Genomic DNA, 16,549 nt, shown 5'->3' on the forward strand with positions numbered 1-16,549 from the left:
CTATCTTTTCTATCTTTTTGTGAGCTGGTTTCTTAACATTTGGTATCAGAGCTTTGGATTCTAGGGTTTCGCTACTCCAAACAGGTCATCGTGGAATTTTCTCTATAACTTTGTTTATGCAATGTTTCAGAAGCTGAAAAAAAACCCATTTGAGCCGAAATCTCTCTGAACCTCGAGTCTGAATTACAGATCTTGTCTCGCTATATTTTTGGAGATATGATCCAAGAAAGTTAGGGTTTTTACAGGATCCCAAATTATAACGTAAACAGGTGACCTGGGAAAAATAGTCATAACTTTATTTCTGAGCATCAGATTGAAATTTCGTAAGAAGTTACAGAAAGAGGACGACCTATAATAAGCCTTTATAGAGGATAAACAACTTCTGATTCAACCTCTTCGAGGGGGAAACCTCCTTTACATTACACAAATGAAAAATTCTTGGATGATACAAATGACAATACCTTCTTTCTATATATAGGAGTCTAAGTGGTCCCAATATAATCAAAGCCTACATATCAATAATATTGTAGGGGCACAACAATGATAATAATGGGATTATACGGGACACAATAATAACAACATGGGGACTACTTGGGCACAACAATACCATAACGGGGTTACACTAATAACAATAAGAGGAAACACTAGTAGTATAGGGACCTAACATACCCCTCTCCTTCAAAAAGTGTTGTCCTCAACGATTGAGTAGTTCAAGATGATTCTATATAAAATTCTCATCCTCCCATGTGGAATCTTCAACGGGTAAGTTATTCCACTTGATGAGATACTTTGAAATTGATCGATTTCGTAGCTGTTGGGTTCTTGTTTCCGTGACTGCTTCAGGTTCAAATATGATTTTTCCTGCCCTTTCAAGTTCTGACAATATTGTTTGAACTAGGACCTTGTCACCTATAACCTTCTTTAAGCATGAAACATGGAAAATTGGGGGCACTCGGGAAGATGCAGGAAGCTCCAATTTGCATGCCATAGTACCAATCTTTTGCAGCACTTTATAAGGACAATAGTACTTTGGTGATAATCTATTATCCTTCTTAGCTTGCTTGAGGGACATTTTTTTGTATGGTTGTAGTCATAAAAATACCCAGTCGCCTATGTCAAACCTTCTTTTAGTGTGATGTTGATTTGCCTGTTGTTTCATTCGATTCTGTGCGAAATTGAGGTTATCCTTTTTCTTCTTGATATGTCCTTTTATCTTGAGAGTTTGAGGAGTGGTAATTCCTACCAATGCATTACAAGATATGGTCGAATTCATTTCTTCTTTCTCTAGGGTTGGTTCCTGGTGTATATCCTCTTCTTTTGACGTTTCTTGATCCTTTTATTCCTCCTCTTCACAATCAATGTAAAATAATTTCTTCTCAGCACACTTATGACCTTTAGTGTATTCGCTATCATAATTGTAACAAAGCCCTTTTCCCCTTTTTTCTTCCAATTGTTGTGGTATAAAATTTGTAGGTTTTGGAAGGCTAGGAGAAAACACACTTCCATATTTATAGTTGTGAGTGGTAGGATTCCTTGTTTCCATAATTTTGCTTTCAATTTTTCTTGCTAACCTGAATGCCTTCTCCAATGAATCAGGTTCCCAAAGACAAACCTCTTGTTGAATGTTATCCTTTAAGGTCCCTATGAAGACATCGATCCTTTACTTCTCTAGAATATCATTTACCCTTATATTCATTATTTGGAAGTCCTGAATGTGCTCTGCCATTGAACCCTTTTGTTTGAGATTTATCAATTGGCTAAAGAAGGTGTTTCTCTTTAGATCCTCATAATGTGCTATCATTCCCTCCGTGAAAATTGACCAGGTGACAAGTGGTTTACGAGAACAAAGCCCTCTATACCATACAAATTTATTTGGTTGTAAGTATAAAGATGCAATGTGTACCTTTTGTAACATTTGTACATCATGTAGATCGAAATATTTCTGCATCTATAGTATCCATGTTATGGGATCCTTGCCATCAAACTTCCTCATATTGATCTTTGGAATATGGTGGATCTTCAATCCAATGTTATATTCTATGAAATCATGATTAACATTTATTTTTTTCTCATCATGAGTTTCCTCTACTACCTTTTCGTCATTAGAGGCCTTTCTTGTAGCAACTTTTCTCACCTTCCTTCAAACCTTCCATGTCTTTCTTCAAATATTCCATGGATTTCTTCAAATCTACTTCCATACCATTGATATTAGCTTCCATGGCACATATAAAACTATTTATCTTAGCTTCGATCGCATTCTTAAAATCCTCCATCCAATTTTTCTTACTAGGTGTTTCTATTTTCTTGATTCGAGTCATTATTTTTATTTATTTTAGAATCATGATCTTGAATTTGTTGTAACTCTGCAATTTCGAATCTCGAAGGTTTGAAATTATGACCTGCAATAGCCCTCTGTTTCCTCTTTCTAATGCCACTATTCTGATCGAAATTGGATTCTCCAAGAAAGCATTATGCCCAATCTCGCAAGATGACCTGATTATATACTTTTTCAGTAGAGTGAAATTGTACGAAGTTCCACGTGTCTCTGTTTTGATCTTAGGACCTGAAACTGATACACAGAAAACTACAGGTCATCATGTTTCTGTAACTTCTAACAAAATTCCAATCTGATGCCCAGAAAGAAAGTTATGACTATTTTTCCCAGGTCACCTGTTTGCAATATAATTCAGGATCCTTCAAAAACCCTAACTTCGTTGGATCATATCTTCGAAAACATAGCGAGACAAGATTTTCAATTCAGACCCGAGGTTCAGAGAGATTTCAGCTCAAATGGGTTTTGTTTTTAGCTATCTTTTGGACCAGATTTAAAGAGATGTATCACAACTCTGAAAGTTCATGCTATCATGATTTTTTTTCAAATTTTATATACTTAGATATATTAGATTAGATTTGAAAATTTTGTATGTGTTGGATTGATGGGACCTGACCCAGGTTCAGCGTTAGTCAGCCAAGAAAATCCCTACACTACTAGCCCTTTCGGCATCAGTCCGTGGAGTGCATACCGAAGTCTCACTCGAAGCAGTATGGGGGGATGCAAAAACCAAGTTTCTGCACCCTGAGATGGTTGTGATGTCGGTTTTATACCTTAAACTCTTCCTTCGCGTAGATCGATAAACCTTTATGGCTTATCGATGTACTTTCTATTCTGTCTCTTAGAACTTCCGCGAAGGTATACGATCATCCTTCGCAAAACCCTAACCAGCAACTCAGGCACTTACGTGCCTTTGTTACAACGTTATTGTATAATTTCCTGAATTATCTTAAGTGTTCGCCAATTTTACCATGCAATTAAGATTATCTTCACGTAAACATATATCCTTATTTGCGTTCATATAGTAGATAGAAACATATATATTCGCACATCAAATTAGCATTATAACATAAACCCAGAACTTAACATAACATAATCGCATGCAATCCACAGAGACAAAATACACAGTAATTTCAGAATACTTCTCTTTATTGATGATTCAGATTTCCAATACAGACTCTATCTACCCTACGCACATAGCTGTAGGGGTCCGTGCACTCAGCTGCGGACTTCTACCCTAGGCCTTTGCGCACTCAACTGTGGAATTCTACCCTAGGCCTCTGTGCACTCAACTGCAAAGCCTCTTCCTACGCTAAGACTATCGCTCTTAGCTCTTCACAGAATCATCAAGAACTCAAACTTACTTAAAACTCTACTTCCCTTTCCTTAGACTCTTCTAAGACTCCCTTTTTATACAATCCCATGGTCCACAGACCAAGGCCAGATCTCTAAAGTTGACACAAGCTATCTAAACTAAGGGCGGAAACCATTTTTGACTCTTGCTATCTTTGTGCTCTGTGGCCACAAAATGCAGAGACTTTACATTCCTTTATACAAAATTCAAGATTTCTGCCCAAAATTAGGCTTCCAGTCCTAAAAATGACCCCAAGGGACCCGTTTCCAACAGGCCCCCAACACAAACATGGGGACTCGTCCTCGAGTCACTCGGTTGGCACAGAGATCTTGTCGTGAAGACCTCCTAGCTCGACTTGGACTACTGCAACTTCGATAGTACACTGTGCCACCCCCTGCTTCATCTCCTCGACCACCTGCTCCATTGCTGGCCCTGTGCTGTCTGACTAAATCTTCTGCTGAGTATTCTACAGAATAGCCAGCTAGCCTTCAATAGTGGCCGTGATCAAATAGGCCTTATCCAACCAAGGTTGCAAGCGAGCCTTCAACACTGCTTCCTTGTGCTGAGTTGCATCTACCTGCTCTTTCAAAGCCTTGGCCTCCGGCCGCTTTGCCAACATATGTGTGATGGTGACAGTGCACGCCATCACTTTAACTTCGCCATAGTGCTGCTGCAGCTCCTGCACTACTGTTTCCAGCCTTTGCATAGTGGGGTCTTGTTGTAGGTTGGTGACCACCTCGAGCGACTGCTCGAAGAGTGTTGTAGAGTCCTTTATTGCACTAACCACTGCTGCTATGACGTCTTTCACAGTTGACTTGCATTGTTCTCTGATTTCTGGCAGATTTGAAGGCTAGGCCTTCAAATGCAACTCTGCAATTTTGAGGTTCAGTTCCAACTGGACCTTTGCTAATTATGTGCGTGCATCACGTACTCCAGCAGCGAGATTCTGAACCCGCACATCTATTGGCTTAGCCTCGGGAATGTCCAGCTCCGGGACAGATCTGCATGCCTCAGCCACGACCTTAGCTATGCATTGATTCTTGTCCATAAGGTCTTTTACAAGGTCAATGGCGGAGTCTCTCTATATAGCCATCTGAGCGTTGTTGATCTTCTGCTCACTGATTACCTATAACATGCGTTATTCACGGGCCCATAGTTCAGCGATCACACCATCCTGCAAAAGGTGAAGCGCCTCAATGGGAAGCGCAGCCAAGTTAAGTCCAACTCCCTTGAGGGTGCTGACAACGTGCCTTTCATCTTCTATCTCTGTAGTCAGTGCTCCATCCGACAACACTATTGCTTGGGGATCCCGTGCGCGCAACATCCTTATGGCTTCGGAGGTGCCAGGCACCAAACTGGTTGACGCTGCACCAGTGTGTACCTATGATGTGTGGGTCTGCAGCTTGCGCAAATCCATTTAGATAGCACTCAAAGCCTATTGCTACTACTGCTTGAACTGCTGCTACTTCTTGAACTGCTGCAACGTTCGGTGGTGGAATTCCTCACCATATCACCTATGCCATTCAAGTCCCCCTCCGTTAGGGTGATCAGGTTGAGAGATGTCTTACTAGCCTTGGACTTCTTCCATGACCATACTTTTTCTGGATCTCTGTTGCGCTTGGTGTGGAACAGACTCATCTCCAGGTCCGCTCCTCCCTGCTCCATCTATTCTTCTTCTTCTTCTATCTTCCGGGAAGGCGAATTCTGACTCCAGTTAGAGCTGCTCTCCTCTTCCCCCACTTTCCCACATATCTACTTCCTGGAAACGCACTTTGCCTTGGTCTTATCCTCAGCCTCCTTTCTTTTCTTCGTGCCAACTGTTCCATCTTCAGCTTGGCTTCTTCCTTCTTTCATTATGCGATGAACTTGCTAGATCCTGCTGTAAAGTCCGTGGCAGTGCGGCAATCTTCTGGCCAACATTCGATGACTGCTTCAATCACGTAATCTTTAGCCAAGTATGGTAGGTCATGCCACTTCTATTCAAGGTCCTTTCACACACGTATTGAGACATGGTGGAAGTCGGCCTTGAATTCCACGTGCTGCCGTAGCTTATCAAAATTTGTTGGTGACAACCTCTGCTTGCGGTTGATGGCCATATGGATGCTCATCTCCATCAAGATCCAGAAGATCTTGTTGTCCTTGATCCGCTGAGGATCCTTCATAGCTCACAGTGAAGTGAACTTCGTTGCTTCTGGTAGGTCTGGCGCGACTGGAGGAAACTGTCTATCCTCGGGTAGCTCCCACGCAACCAACACTATGGACAGTAGTAGCCATGCATAGTGGAATGCATTACTATGATCCTATGCCTCACGATAGTTTGCAAGGAAATCACCGCAGAGGTGGCATGCCCAGTTAAACTGTATGCCCTCTGCGCATTGGGCTGCCAAAGGCTATCACTGGGGCCTACACTTCATCTGCGCGACACTTACTCATGACCTTTCCTGCCAAGATTTGCATCGCCACTTTGACCACGGGGTCACAGATACTTGTGATGGCATAGCCATGCGACTTCTTTACTAGCTTGAATTTTTTCTTCATCGCCTCAGCAAGGGCATGCTTGATAGGCTTTCCGTCAAATGCCATGGCCAGATTTTCTCCTGAGTGCGGCAGCCACGTGATCCTATGGATTAGCATGTTAGTGATGGGTATCGGCTCCTCCAGCCACAGAAACCCATCGTGTACCAAGAACAACAACTTCTTTATCATGATCATCGTGATGGGCGCGTGGTTGTAATGCGACACCCATAACATATTTAGTAGGTCTGCCTTGTCCACGCCTTTCAACCACTTCCTCGGCTCCAAAGAGGTCACTCCAGTTTTTTTGTGGAAGACATGTGCATAAGTTGGTCTGTTGCTAAATGAGGGAAATGCTCAGTGTTAGCTAAATCCCAGTATTCCAATTTTAAAAGGGGGACACACCCCAAGTTCGGTCCCTCAAAGATAATTTCTCTGGCAGTAGGGGTGTGTGTGTTATGAAACCAGCTCAAGAAAAGATAGAAAAGAAAGATCAACGCCTTATAATTCAGCCTCTTCGAGGGGGCAACCTCCTTTACATTACATAAATGAACAATTCTTGGATGATACAAATGAAAAAACCTCCTTTCTATATATAGGAGTCTAAGGAGTCACAATATAATCCAGCCGACCTAACAATAATAATATAAAGCCACAAAAATAACAATAGAGGGATTCTATGGGGCACAGAAATAACAATATGGGGGTAATAGGGGCACAACAATATAAATAAGGGGTATAACTACAATAGTAATGGGGTAATCACTAGTATTATAGGGACCCAACATGCCCCTCTCCTTCAAAAAAGTGTTTTCCTCAATGCTTGAGTAGTTCTGGATACTTTTGCATAAAATTTTCATCCTCCCATGTGGAATCTTCAGCAGATAAGTTCTTCCACTTGATAAGATACTCTGAAATTGATCGATTTCGTAGCTATCGAGTTCTTATTTCTGTGACTGCTTCCGGTTCTAATATAATTTTTCCTTCCTCGTCAAGTTCTGGCAATATTGTTTGAACTGGGAGCTTGTCACCTATAACCTTCTTTAAACATGAAACATGGAAAACTGGGTGCAATCGAGAAGCTGCAGGAAGCTCCAATTTGTATGCCATAGTACCAATCTTTTGCAACACCTTGTACGGACCATAATACTTTGATGATAATTTATTATCCTTCTTAGCTTGCTTTAGGGACATTTGCTTATATGGTTGTAGCCGTAGGAATACCCAATCACCTACATCAAAACTTCTTTCACTGCGATGTTGATCTGCCTGTTGCTTCATTCTGTTTTGTGCCAACACGAGGTTATCCTTTAAGAGTTGGAGGACTTGTTGTTGATGTTCGATGTGATGTTCCATTGCCTGAACCTTAGAATTTTCTCTTAAATATGATGTGATGGATGGTGGTTGGTACCCATAAAGTGCCATAAATGGGGTCATTTTTGTTGCTGTATGGAAGGAAGTGTTATACCACCATTCAGCCAGAGGCAACCATTTGACCCATTGTGTCCGTTTATCAGATACAAAGCAACGAAGATATCTTTCCAAACATTTGTTTACTATCTCAGTTTGCCCATCAGATTGAGGATGATAAGATGAGCTATGAGCTAAATGAGTACCAAGACAAGAAAATAATTTTGTCCAAAAATTTCCAGTGAAAATGGGATCTCTGTCACTTACAATAATCTTTGGGTTTCCATGTAGCTTTTGAACTGTTTGCATAAATGCAGTAGAAACTATACTGGCTTTAAATGGATGTGATAATGCACAAAAGTGTGCATACTTGGTAAGTCTGTCAACTACCACCATGATGACACTCTTTCCCTCAGACTTGGGTAAACCTGTGATAAAATCCATTGAAACCTCCTCCCAACGTTGGCTTGGAATGGATAAAGGTTGTAATAGACCCAGTGTCTTAATTGTTTCAACTTTATTTTGTTGGCAAACCAAACATTCTGCCACAAACTTTTGAATATCTGATTTAAGGCCATCCCAAAAAAATTCCTTCTTAACCCTGTGGTAAGTTTTTAAAAATCCTGAGTGCCCTCCTAACGGAGAAGTGTGCAATTCCATAAGAATCTTTTGTTTTAGCTGGGAATTCTTACAGAGGTATAAGCAATCTTTGTACCATAACGAATCATTTTGCCAGCTAAATGTATCAGAAGTACTGGAATCTTTTTGTAGCTTTCGAATAAGTGCCCACACTTCTTCGTCATTCTTCCATTCCTCCTTTTCTTCGTTTATCCAATCTGGTTGGATAATAGAAATGGCACACAACAATGCTTCCATATCCTCATCCTTTCTTGAGAGTGCATCTACCACCACATTTTTCTTCCCTTTTTTGTAGATGATTTCAAAGTCATAACCCAACATCTTTGTGACCCACTTTTGTTGCTCTTCAGAGGATAATCTTTGTTCTAAAAAGTATTTAAGGCTATCATGATCTGTTTTTACCTTGAAGTGTCTTCCCATTAGGTAGGGTCACCATTTCTTAAGTGCATGGAGTATTGCCAACATTTCCTTCTAATAAATAGCTTTGCTTAAAAACTTTCCCTTGATTGGACGGCTTTCAAAAGCAATGGGTCTTTCATCTTGCATTAGAACAGCACCAATTCCATTTCCTGAAGCATCACATTCCACAATAAAGGTTTTTGTGAAGTCCGGTGTAGCTAAGACCGGTGCTTGGCACATTGCCTCTTTAAGATGTTTAAAGGCCTTTGTTGCTTTCGGAGTCCATGAAAATGAATCTTTCTTCAATAATGTTGTTAGAGGTGCTGCTATTCTCCCATAATTCTTAACGAACTTGCGATATTACCCTGTCAACCCAAGAAATCCTTGCAGATGCTTTATGGATGTGGGGATTTTCCATTCCTTAATGGCTTTAATTTTGTTAGGGTCTACCTTAACTCCTTCATGAGATACAATATGACCCAAATATTCCACCTCCTGGACACCAAAGAAACATTTGGATCTTTTTGCATATAATTGTTTCTCCTCCAATAGTTGTAGCACCCTGTCAACATGTTCAACATGATCCTTCCAAGACTTGCTGTAGATTAGTATATCATCAAAAAATACTAACACAAATTTTCTAAGGAATGGTTTGAAAATTGAATTCATCAAACCTTGAAATGTTGAAGGTGCATTGGTAAGGCCAAAAGGCATGACCAAAAATTCATAATGACCCTCATGAGTTCTAAATGTTGTTTTCGGAATGTCTTCAATCTTCATTATGATTTGATGATATCCTGAACGAAGATCCAACTTGGTGAAGTAAATTGATCCATGCAATTCATCCAGTAATTCATCAATGACAGGAATAGGGAACTTATCTTTAATAGTGAGCTTGTTGAGCTCCCTATAATCTGGACACATGCGCCATGATCCATCCTTCTTGTGCACCAATACTACTGGAGCTGAGAAAGAACTTTGACTCGGTTGAATTATACCAGCCTCTAGCATTTCTGCAACCTTACGTTCAATTTCACTTTTTTGGACATAGGGATATCTGTACGGCCTGATGTTTAGAGGAACACTTCTTGGAATCAGATGAATAGCATGATCATGATCACGCATAGGTGGGAGACCTTTGGGAGTCTCAAATACCTTGGAATGATTGTCCAGGACTTTTTGGAGATTTGGAGAAATAGATGATTCCAATGTGGAAACATCTAGCGAATATAATTGTGCAATTACACCTCCTGGCTCCTTTTTTAGAAGCTTTGTCATGCCATTAGAGCTGATTATCTTTCCTGGTTTCCCTGCAATACCCCTTAATTCAACTTCCTTTCCTTCCACAGAAAATTTCATGAAAAGTTCTTGAAAATTAAGAGCTATTGTACCCAAGGATTGTAGCCATTGGACTCCTAGTACAACATCAGCACCTCCCATTGGAATGGAAAGCATTGGGCTAGTCAATACATATTCTCCCATGGATAGCTTGTTATTATGGCACTTTCTAGAACAATTTATTGTTCCTCCATTTGAAATCATCACTTGACACTCTGGTGCTGGATATAGGAAGCAATTCAATTCTTTTGCTACCCTACAATGAATAAAATTGTGGGTGCTTCCTGAATCAATCAACACTATTACCTTTTTCTTCTTGATTTGTCCTTCTATCTTGATGGTTTGAAGAGTGGTAATTCCTGCCAATGCATTACAAGATATGGTCGGATTTATTTGTTCTTCATCTAGGCTTTGTTCCTGGAATATATCCTCTTCTTTTGACCTTTCTTGCTCCTTTTCTTCTTCCTCTTCACAATCTATGTAGAATAATTTCTTCTCAAAACACTTATAACCTTTTGTGTATTTGCTATCACAATTGTAACAAAGCCCTTTTGCTCTTTTCTCTTCCAATTTTTGTGGTGTCAACCTTGTAGGTTGTGGAAGACTATGGGCAACAACACTTCCGTCTTTATAGTTGTGAATGGTATGCTTCCTAGTTGCCATAATTTTGCTTTCCATTTTTCTTGCTAACCTGAATGCCTTCTCTAATGAATCAGGTTCCCAAAGGCGCACATCATGTTGGATATTATCTTTTAAAGACCCTATGAACACATCAATCCTATGCTCCTCTGGAATATATTTTACCCTTATGTTCAATTTTTGGAACTCCTCAATGTGCTCCATTATTGAACCCTTTTGTTTGAGACTTATCAATTGGCTAAAAAAAGTGTTGCTTTTTGTATCCTCATAATGTGCTATCAATTCTTCCATAAAAATTGCCCAAGTGATAAATTGTTTACGAGAACAAAGCCATTGATACCATACAAACTGATTTTCTTCCAAATATAAAGTTTCCATCTGTACCTTTTGTGTGTTTTGCACATTATTGAGATCGAAGAATTGCTCCATCTGTAATATCCATGTGGCGGGATCCTTGCCATCAAACTTCCTCATATCGATTTTTGGAACATGGTGAGTCTTCGATCCAACATTAGAGTCTATGGAATCATGATTAACATTTCTTTTGTTCTCATCATGAGTTTCCTTTAATACTCTTTCACCCTTAGTGACCATTTCTTGTAGCAACTTATTCATATTTATCTTCAATTCTTCCATCTTATCATCCATGCCATCAATTTTAGCGTCCATGCCATTCACCTTAGCTTCCATGCCATCCATCTTAGCTTCTATGCCTTTCTTTAAACAGTCCATCTTAGCTTCTACACCTTTCTTTAAACCATCCATCTTAGCTTCTACATCTTTCTTTAAACCATCCATCTTAGATTCTGTTCCTTTTTGTGCAAGGGACAGTTGTTGCACTTGGTCTTGTAATTTTGATATATCATGTTGCATTTCTTCCTCTTCTTCATGAGTCATGCTAGAGCTTTCAGGTTCCTTACTAGGTGTTTTCATTTTCTTTCCTCGGGGCATCAGTTACCGATAATAATTCTCTTCTATGCCCTTTGAATTCCTTCAAAATAAATTTTCAAACCAAGCTTAAGCAAAAATTTAAAAAAATATACACACCATTTTTCACTTTGTAGGAGCTTGATATTGCCTCTGATGTATCTCTGTACTTTCCAATCATCTAGTTCTGAAATTGTTATCTGTAGTAGCACTCTGTGTCCTCTTTCCAATGCCACCAGTCTGATCCAAATTGGATTCTCCAAGAAAGAGTTATGCACAATCTCCCAAGATGACCTGATTATAGACCTTTCCAGAAGAGTGAACTTGTATGAAGTGCCACGTGTACAATTTTCGACCTTTGGTTCTGAAATAGATACACAAGAAACTACCGTCCGTCCTCTTTCTGTACCTACTTATGAAATTTCAATCCGATCCCTAGAGAGAAAGTTATGACGATTTTTCCCTAGGTCACCTGTTTTGAATGTAATTCAGGAGTCTGCAAAAAGACCAACTTCCGCAGAGCATATCTCCGCAAATATCGCACGAAAAGATCTAAAATTCGGACGCAAGGTTCAGCACGATTTCTTCTCAAATGGGTTTTTTCTGCGACTTCTGAAACGTCACATAAAAAAAGTTATAGCGAAAATTCCATGATGACCTGTTTGGAGCAGCGAAACCCTAGAATCCAAAGCTCTGATACCAAATGTTATGAAACTAGCTCAAGAAAAGATAGAAAAGAAAGATCAACGCCTTAGAATTCAGCCTCTTAGAGGGGGCAATCTCATTTACATTAAATAAATGAACAATTCTTGGATGATACAAATGAAAAAACCTCCTTTCTATATATAGGAGTCTAAGGAGTCACAATATAATCCAGCCGACCTAACAATAATAATATAAAGCCACAAAAATAACAATAGAGGGATTCTATGGGGCACATAAATAACAATATGGGGGTAATAGGGGCACAACAATATAAATAAGGGGTATAACTACAATAGTAATGGGGTAATCACTAGTATTATAGGGACCCAACAGTGTGCAAGGTGACCTTACTGTCATCAATATCCTTTGGCACCTTCGTTTTACCCCTGCGTGGAGGAATGTACTCAAGTAGCTTAGAAATGGGGTCAGACTCCTCAAACTAAACATCCTCTATTTCCATCGCAATATCCTCATCATCCATGGGGATTTCTTTGACCTCTTCTTCCAGCTTTAGGTCAACCACCTTTCCCTTTTCCTGTGCGGTGGGCTTATCCTTTTGTGGGTGCTTTCTAGGTGATGTGCACATCGGCTGCGGTGTCGCAACCTACTTGCCTTTCTTTTTCTTCAGACCCTTCTTGGTTAGGGTAGGTCTCGGCCTGGGAAACCATGGTGACTTAGGTACTTCAGCTGGTACTTCCGCAGTTGAAACCTCCGAGGCAGCTCCCTCGGCTGCCATGGCTACCTTTAGAATGGCTCCTTTGGCTATCATTGCTTCCCCAACATTTACAGTCTCAGCCAACGTCAACATAATGCTATTCAACAACTCCTGTGTCTCCTTTGGCAACTGTTCAAACACTGAACTCGCTATCAAAGCTTCAAAGTATTCACGGTTCATGTGTTCCTGAGAGCTCAACACCTCAATTCTTAAAATGCCAAGTGTTTTCCGCTGGGCAACCCTTTGTAATTTATAGGCATTTTCGAATTCAAATCCGACCATTCCCCCCACAATTGGTTCATTAATGCTAGATTGGCGGTAAATTTTCAAAGATATGGTCCATAAATTCCGACTTAAATGCCGCCCCCCGCTCCATTTGGCTATTTTTTCATCGTCAAATCATGAACAGTGACTTTAACGGTCACTTTCTAGTTGTCCTATGCGGTTTTTCCTTTGGTAGTGCAACTCCCTACGCGCTTCTGTGGGCTTTGTGACATTTCTTCATTCCGCGCAGTTCCTCAATCATGCATCTCTTCGACTCGGGTAGTGTAGTTTATAGTCCCGTGCTTCCTTTCATCTACTTGGAGTTCTAACACTGTGCTTCCATGATATAGTCACCTAGCTGGATCACCGGTGTATGGCTTCAATCGACTGCCGTTCACCTTTCCTGGGAAGGGTTCTCCATTCAATTTGACCAGCTAAACTGCTCTACCATCGGTAATCTCCTTGATGACATACGGCCCTAGTGAGTGTATCCTAAATTTCCGTAGAAATTTATCAAACTTGTTGTCATATAATAAGACCAAATCATTTACCTTGAAGGTGCATAATTTGATGTGCTGATCGTACCATGCCTTTTTGCGCTCCTTTCAAACTTGTTGATGAAATCCAACTAGAAATTGGTCCCCCTCAAGCTCTGCTAGTTGCACGAGCCTCTCTTCTAGGGCTTCGTGATCCGCCATTCCTATGAATCCCGCTATGCGCAGACTAGGTGCAATGTATTCCATTGGCATCATAACTTCTACGCCATACACAAGTCTGAAAGGTGTTTGGCCAGTTAGCTTCTTGCAAGTCGTTCGGTAGGCCCATAGTACCGTGGGTACGCACACATCCTAGTCATTTCTCTAAGCATTTCAAACCTTGATCAACGCGCACTCCAGTATCTTATTGAATGCTTCCATCATCCCATTAGCTTGCGGATAATAAGGTGTAATTTTCTGATTATACACCTGGAATTCCTCTGTCAACGCACTGATTGTTTCATTAAGAAAGTGTGTACCACGATCGCTCATCAAAATCTTGGGACACCTGAATCTTGTCAAGACATACTCAAAAATAAATTTTGCTACTGTTGCGCCTGTGCAGTCCTTCACGGGTTGTGCCTCTGCCCATCTAGTCAAATACTCAATCGCGGTGATGATGTATCGTGCACCTGTATTGTTTCGTTGAGGCTGAATCGGTCCCACAAATTCAATTGCCCATTTTTCGAATGGTTGTAACATCACCTGTGGCATTAGAGGTAGCTCATGCCTTCGCGACAGCCTCCTAGTCCTTTCACATGCATCACATGTCCTACAATATGCTTTCAAATCCTTATGCAGGGTCGACCACCACAACCCAGCGCGTAGAATCTTCTGCACTGTTGCTTTTCTTGCATAATGTCCTCCGACAGCTCCTCCATGAGCCTCAGTGAGGATGCTGCTTCATTCAAAGTTAGGCACATAATGTTGCAATATTTTTTTTGATCCCATTTTGTACAAGTGCCCTGCAATGATAGAAAAGTCTACTGCACGCACTACCAGTTCCATCTTCTATTGACTTGTGTAACCTTCCGGAGTTGTTCCTATCGTCAGGAAGTGGATAATATCTTCAAAGTGATTATCCACGATGTGCACTGCAAAGAGATGTGTGTCAGGCAGTCATTCCTCTAAATTAGTAGGTTCCTCTCCAATTTCAATGCACGACAGATGATCAGGTCCCGCATTCAGTCGTCCTGGCTTCACAATAACTTCGAAGTCGTACTCCTAGAACAACAACAACAACCTACATATTCCCCCCCAAACACAGGCTTGTTGACCAGGTAATTTAATGTGGAATGATCCATATACATCTTAAAGTGTCAACCGAACAAATAGTTCCTGCACTTCTAGAGTGCGTACACCATAGCTAATCCTTCACGCTCTATTGTGGAATATTTTTTCTCTGCTTTAGACAACTTCCTACTTGCGAACGCTATAGGACGATCTAGTTCTTGCTCATTGGCTTGTGTTAGTACAGCTCCCAGCGCAATACATGATGCGTCCACGTGCACACGAAATTCCTTCTTCTAATTTGGGAAGACTAGGATTGACGCGGTGACCATTTTCTCTTTTAGCACATCCAAGCTCCTCTTTCAGCAATTTCTCCATAGGTGCGGTGATCTGGGCATAGCTCTTGATGAATTTCTTATAGTATCCAGTGTGCCCCAGAGTTGTGCGCAGCTGTTTCACACTCCTCGGTGCCTCCAATTTGATTATCACTGCGATCTTCACGGGGTCTACCATCAATCCTTGTCTACATACCACATTTCCTAGCAAGATCCTAAAAGGGACAGAAATCAAACACTTCTTCAGATTGAGCGCGATTTGGTATCTCCTACATGTATCTAGTGTCAAGCGCAGACTTGCCACATGGTGCTTGACCAATCCAAAGATTATACAATCTTCAAAGTATACCTCCAAAAATTTATGAATGAAGTCTTTGAATGCCGCAATTACTACGCGTGAAAATATCGCCGGCGCATTATTCAACCCAAAAGGCATTACAGTGTATTGAAAACATCCCCATTCAGTCGTGAAGGTCATCTTGCTTCTATCCTCAACAATGATTTTGATCTGATGCTACCTAGAGAACCCATCAGTGAAAGAGTATGCTTCTTGCCTGCCTACATTATCTAGGACCTCGTCGGTGAACGGGGTCAGGAAAGGATCATGCACGCAAGCATCATTCAAGTTCCTGAGATCTACGCATATCCTTATTTCTTCCTTCTGTTTCTTTTCCTGAACCACTATTGGGCTTAACCAATCAGATTCTTCTACCGGTTTAATAATACTTGCCGCGAGCATCTTATCTAACTCAACGTGGAACCTTTCCTTATACTTCGAATTGAGGCGGTAAGGTCTTTGTTTCACAGGTTTCACATCCAGTTTCAGGGTGATCGTCATGACACCTAGGTCTCCTATTATTCCTTTCAGGTCAGAAAAATTCGTGGGGAATAAATCCTAATATTCGCGGAGTAGTTCGGTGACCTTATCTAGTGTCGTGTCGTCCCAATAGTCCCCAATATTTTCAAACTTCGGCTTTGCTTCTGTGCCAATGTTCACCTGCCTATTTTTGAGCAGTCTAGTTATGTCTGGGTTTTCTATCTGCGGTCCTTAAACTTTGTGGTGACCTTAAGTTTATGGAATATTAATTTTCCTGGGATCCTCTTAATCCAAGTATTTAAGAGGATCCTCTTAATCCAAGTATTTAAGAGCATATTAATCCAAGTATTTAATGATTTCAAATACTTACCTCGCAGCCCCTTGAAGAAGCGGCA

Source organism: Pinus tabuliformis, chromosome X, assembly GCF_031772625.1.
Source record: "Pinus tabuliformis cultivar Carrire ecotype Pingquan chromosome X, CPIR1, whole genome shotgun sequence".
Taxonomy (NCBI): Eukaryota; Viridiplantae; Streptophyta; class Pinopsida; order Pinales; family Pinaceae; genus Pinus; species Pinus tabuliformis.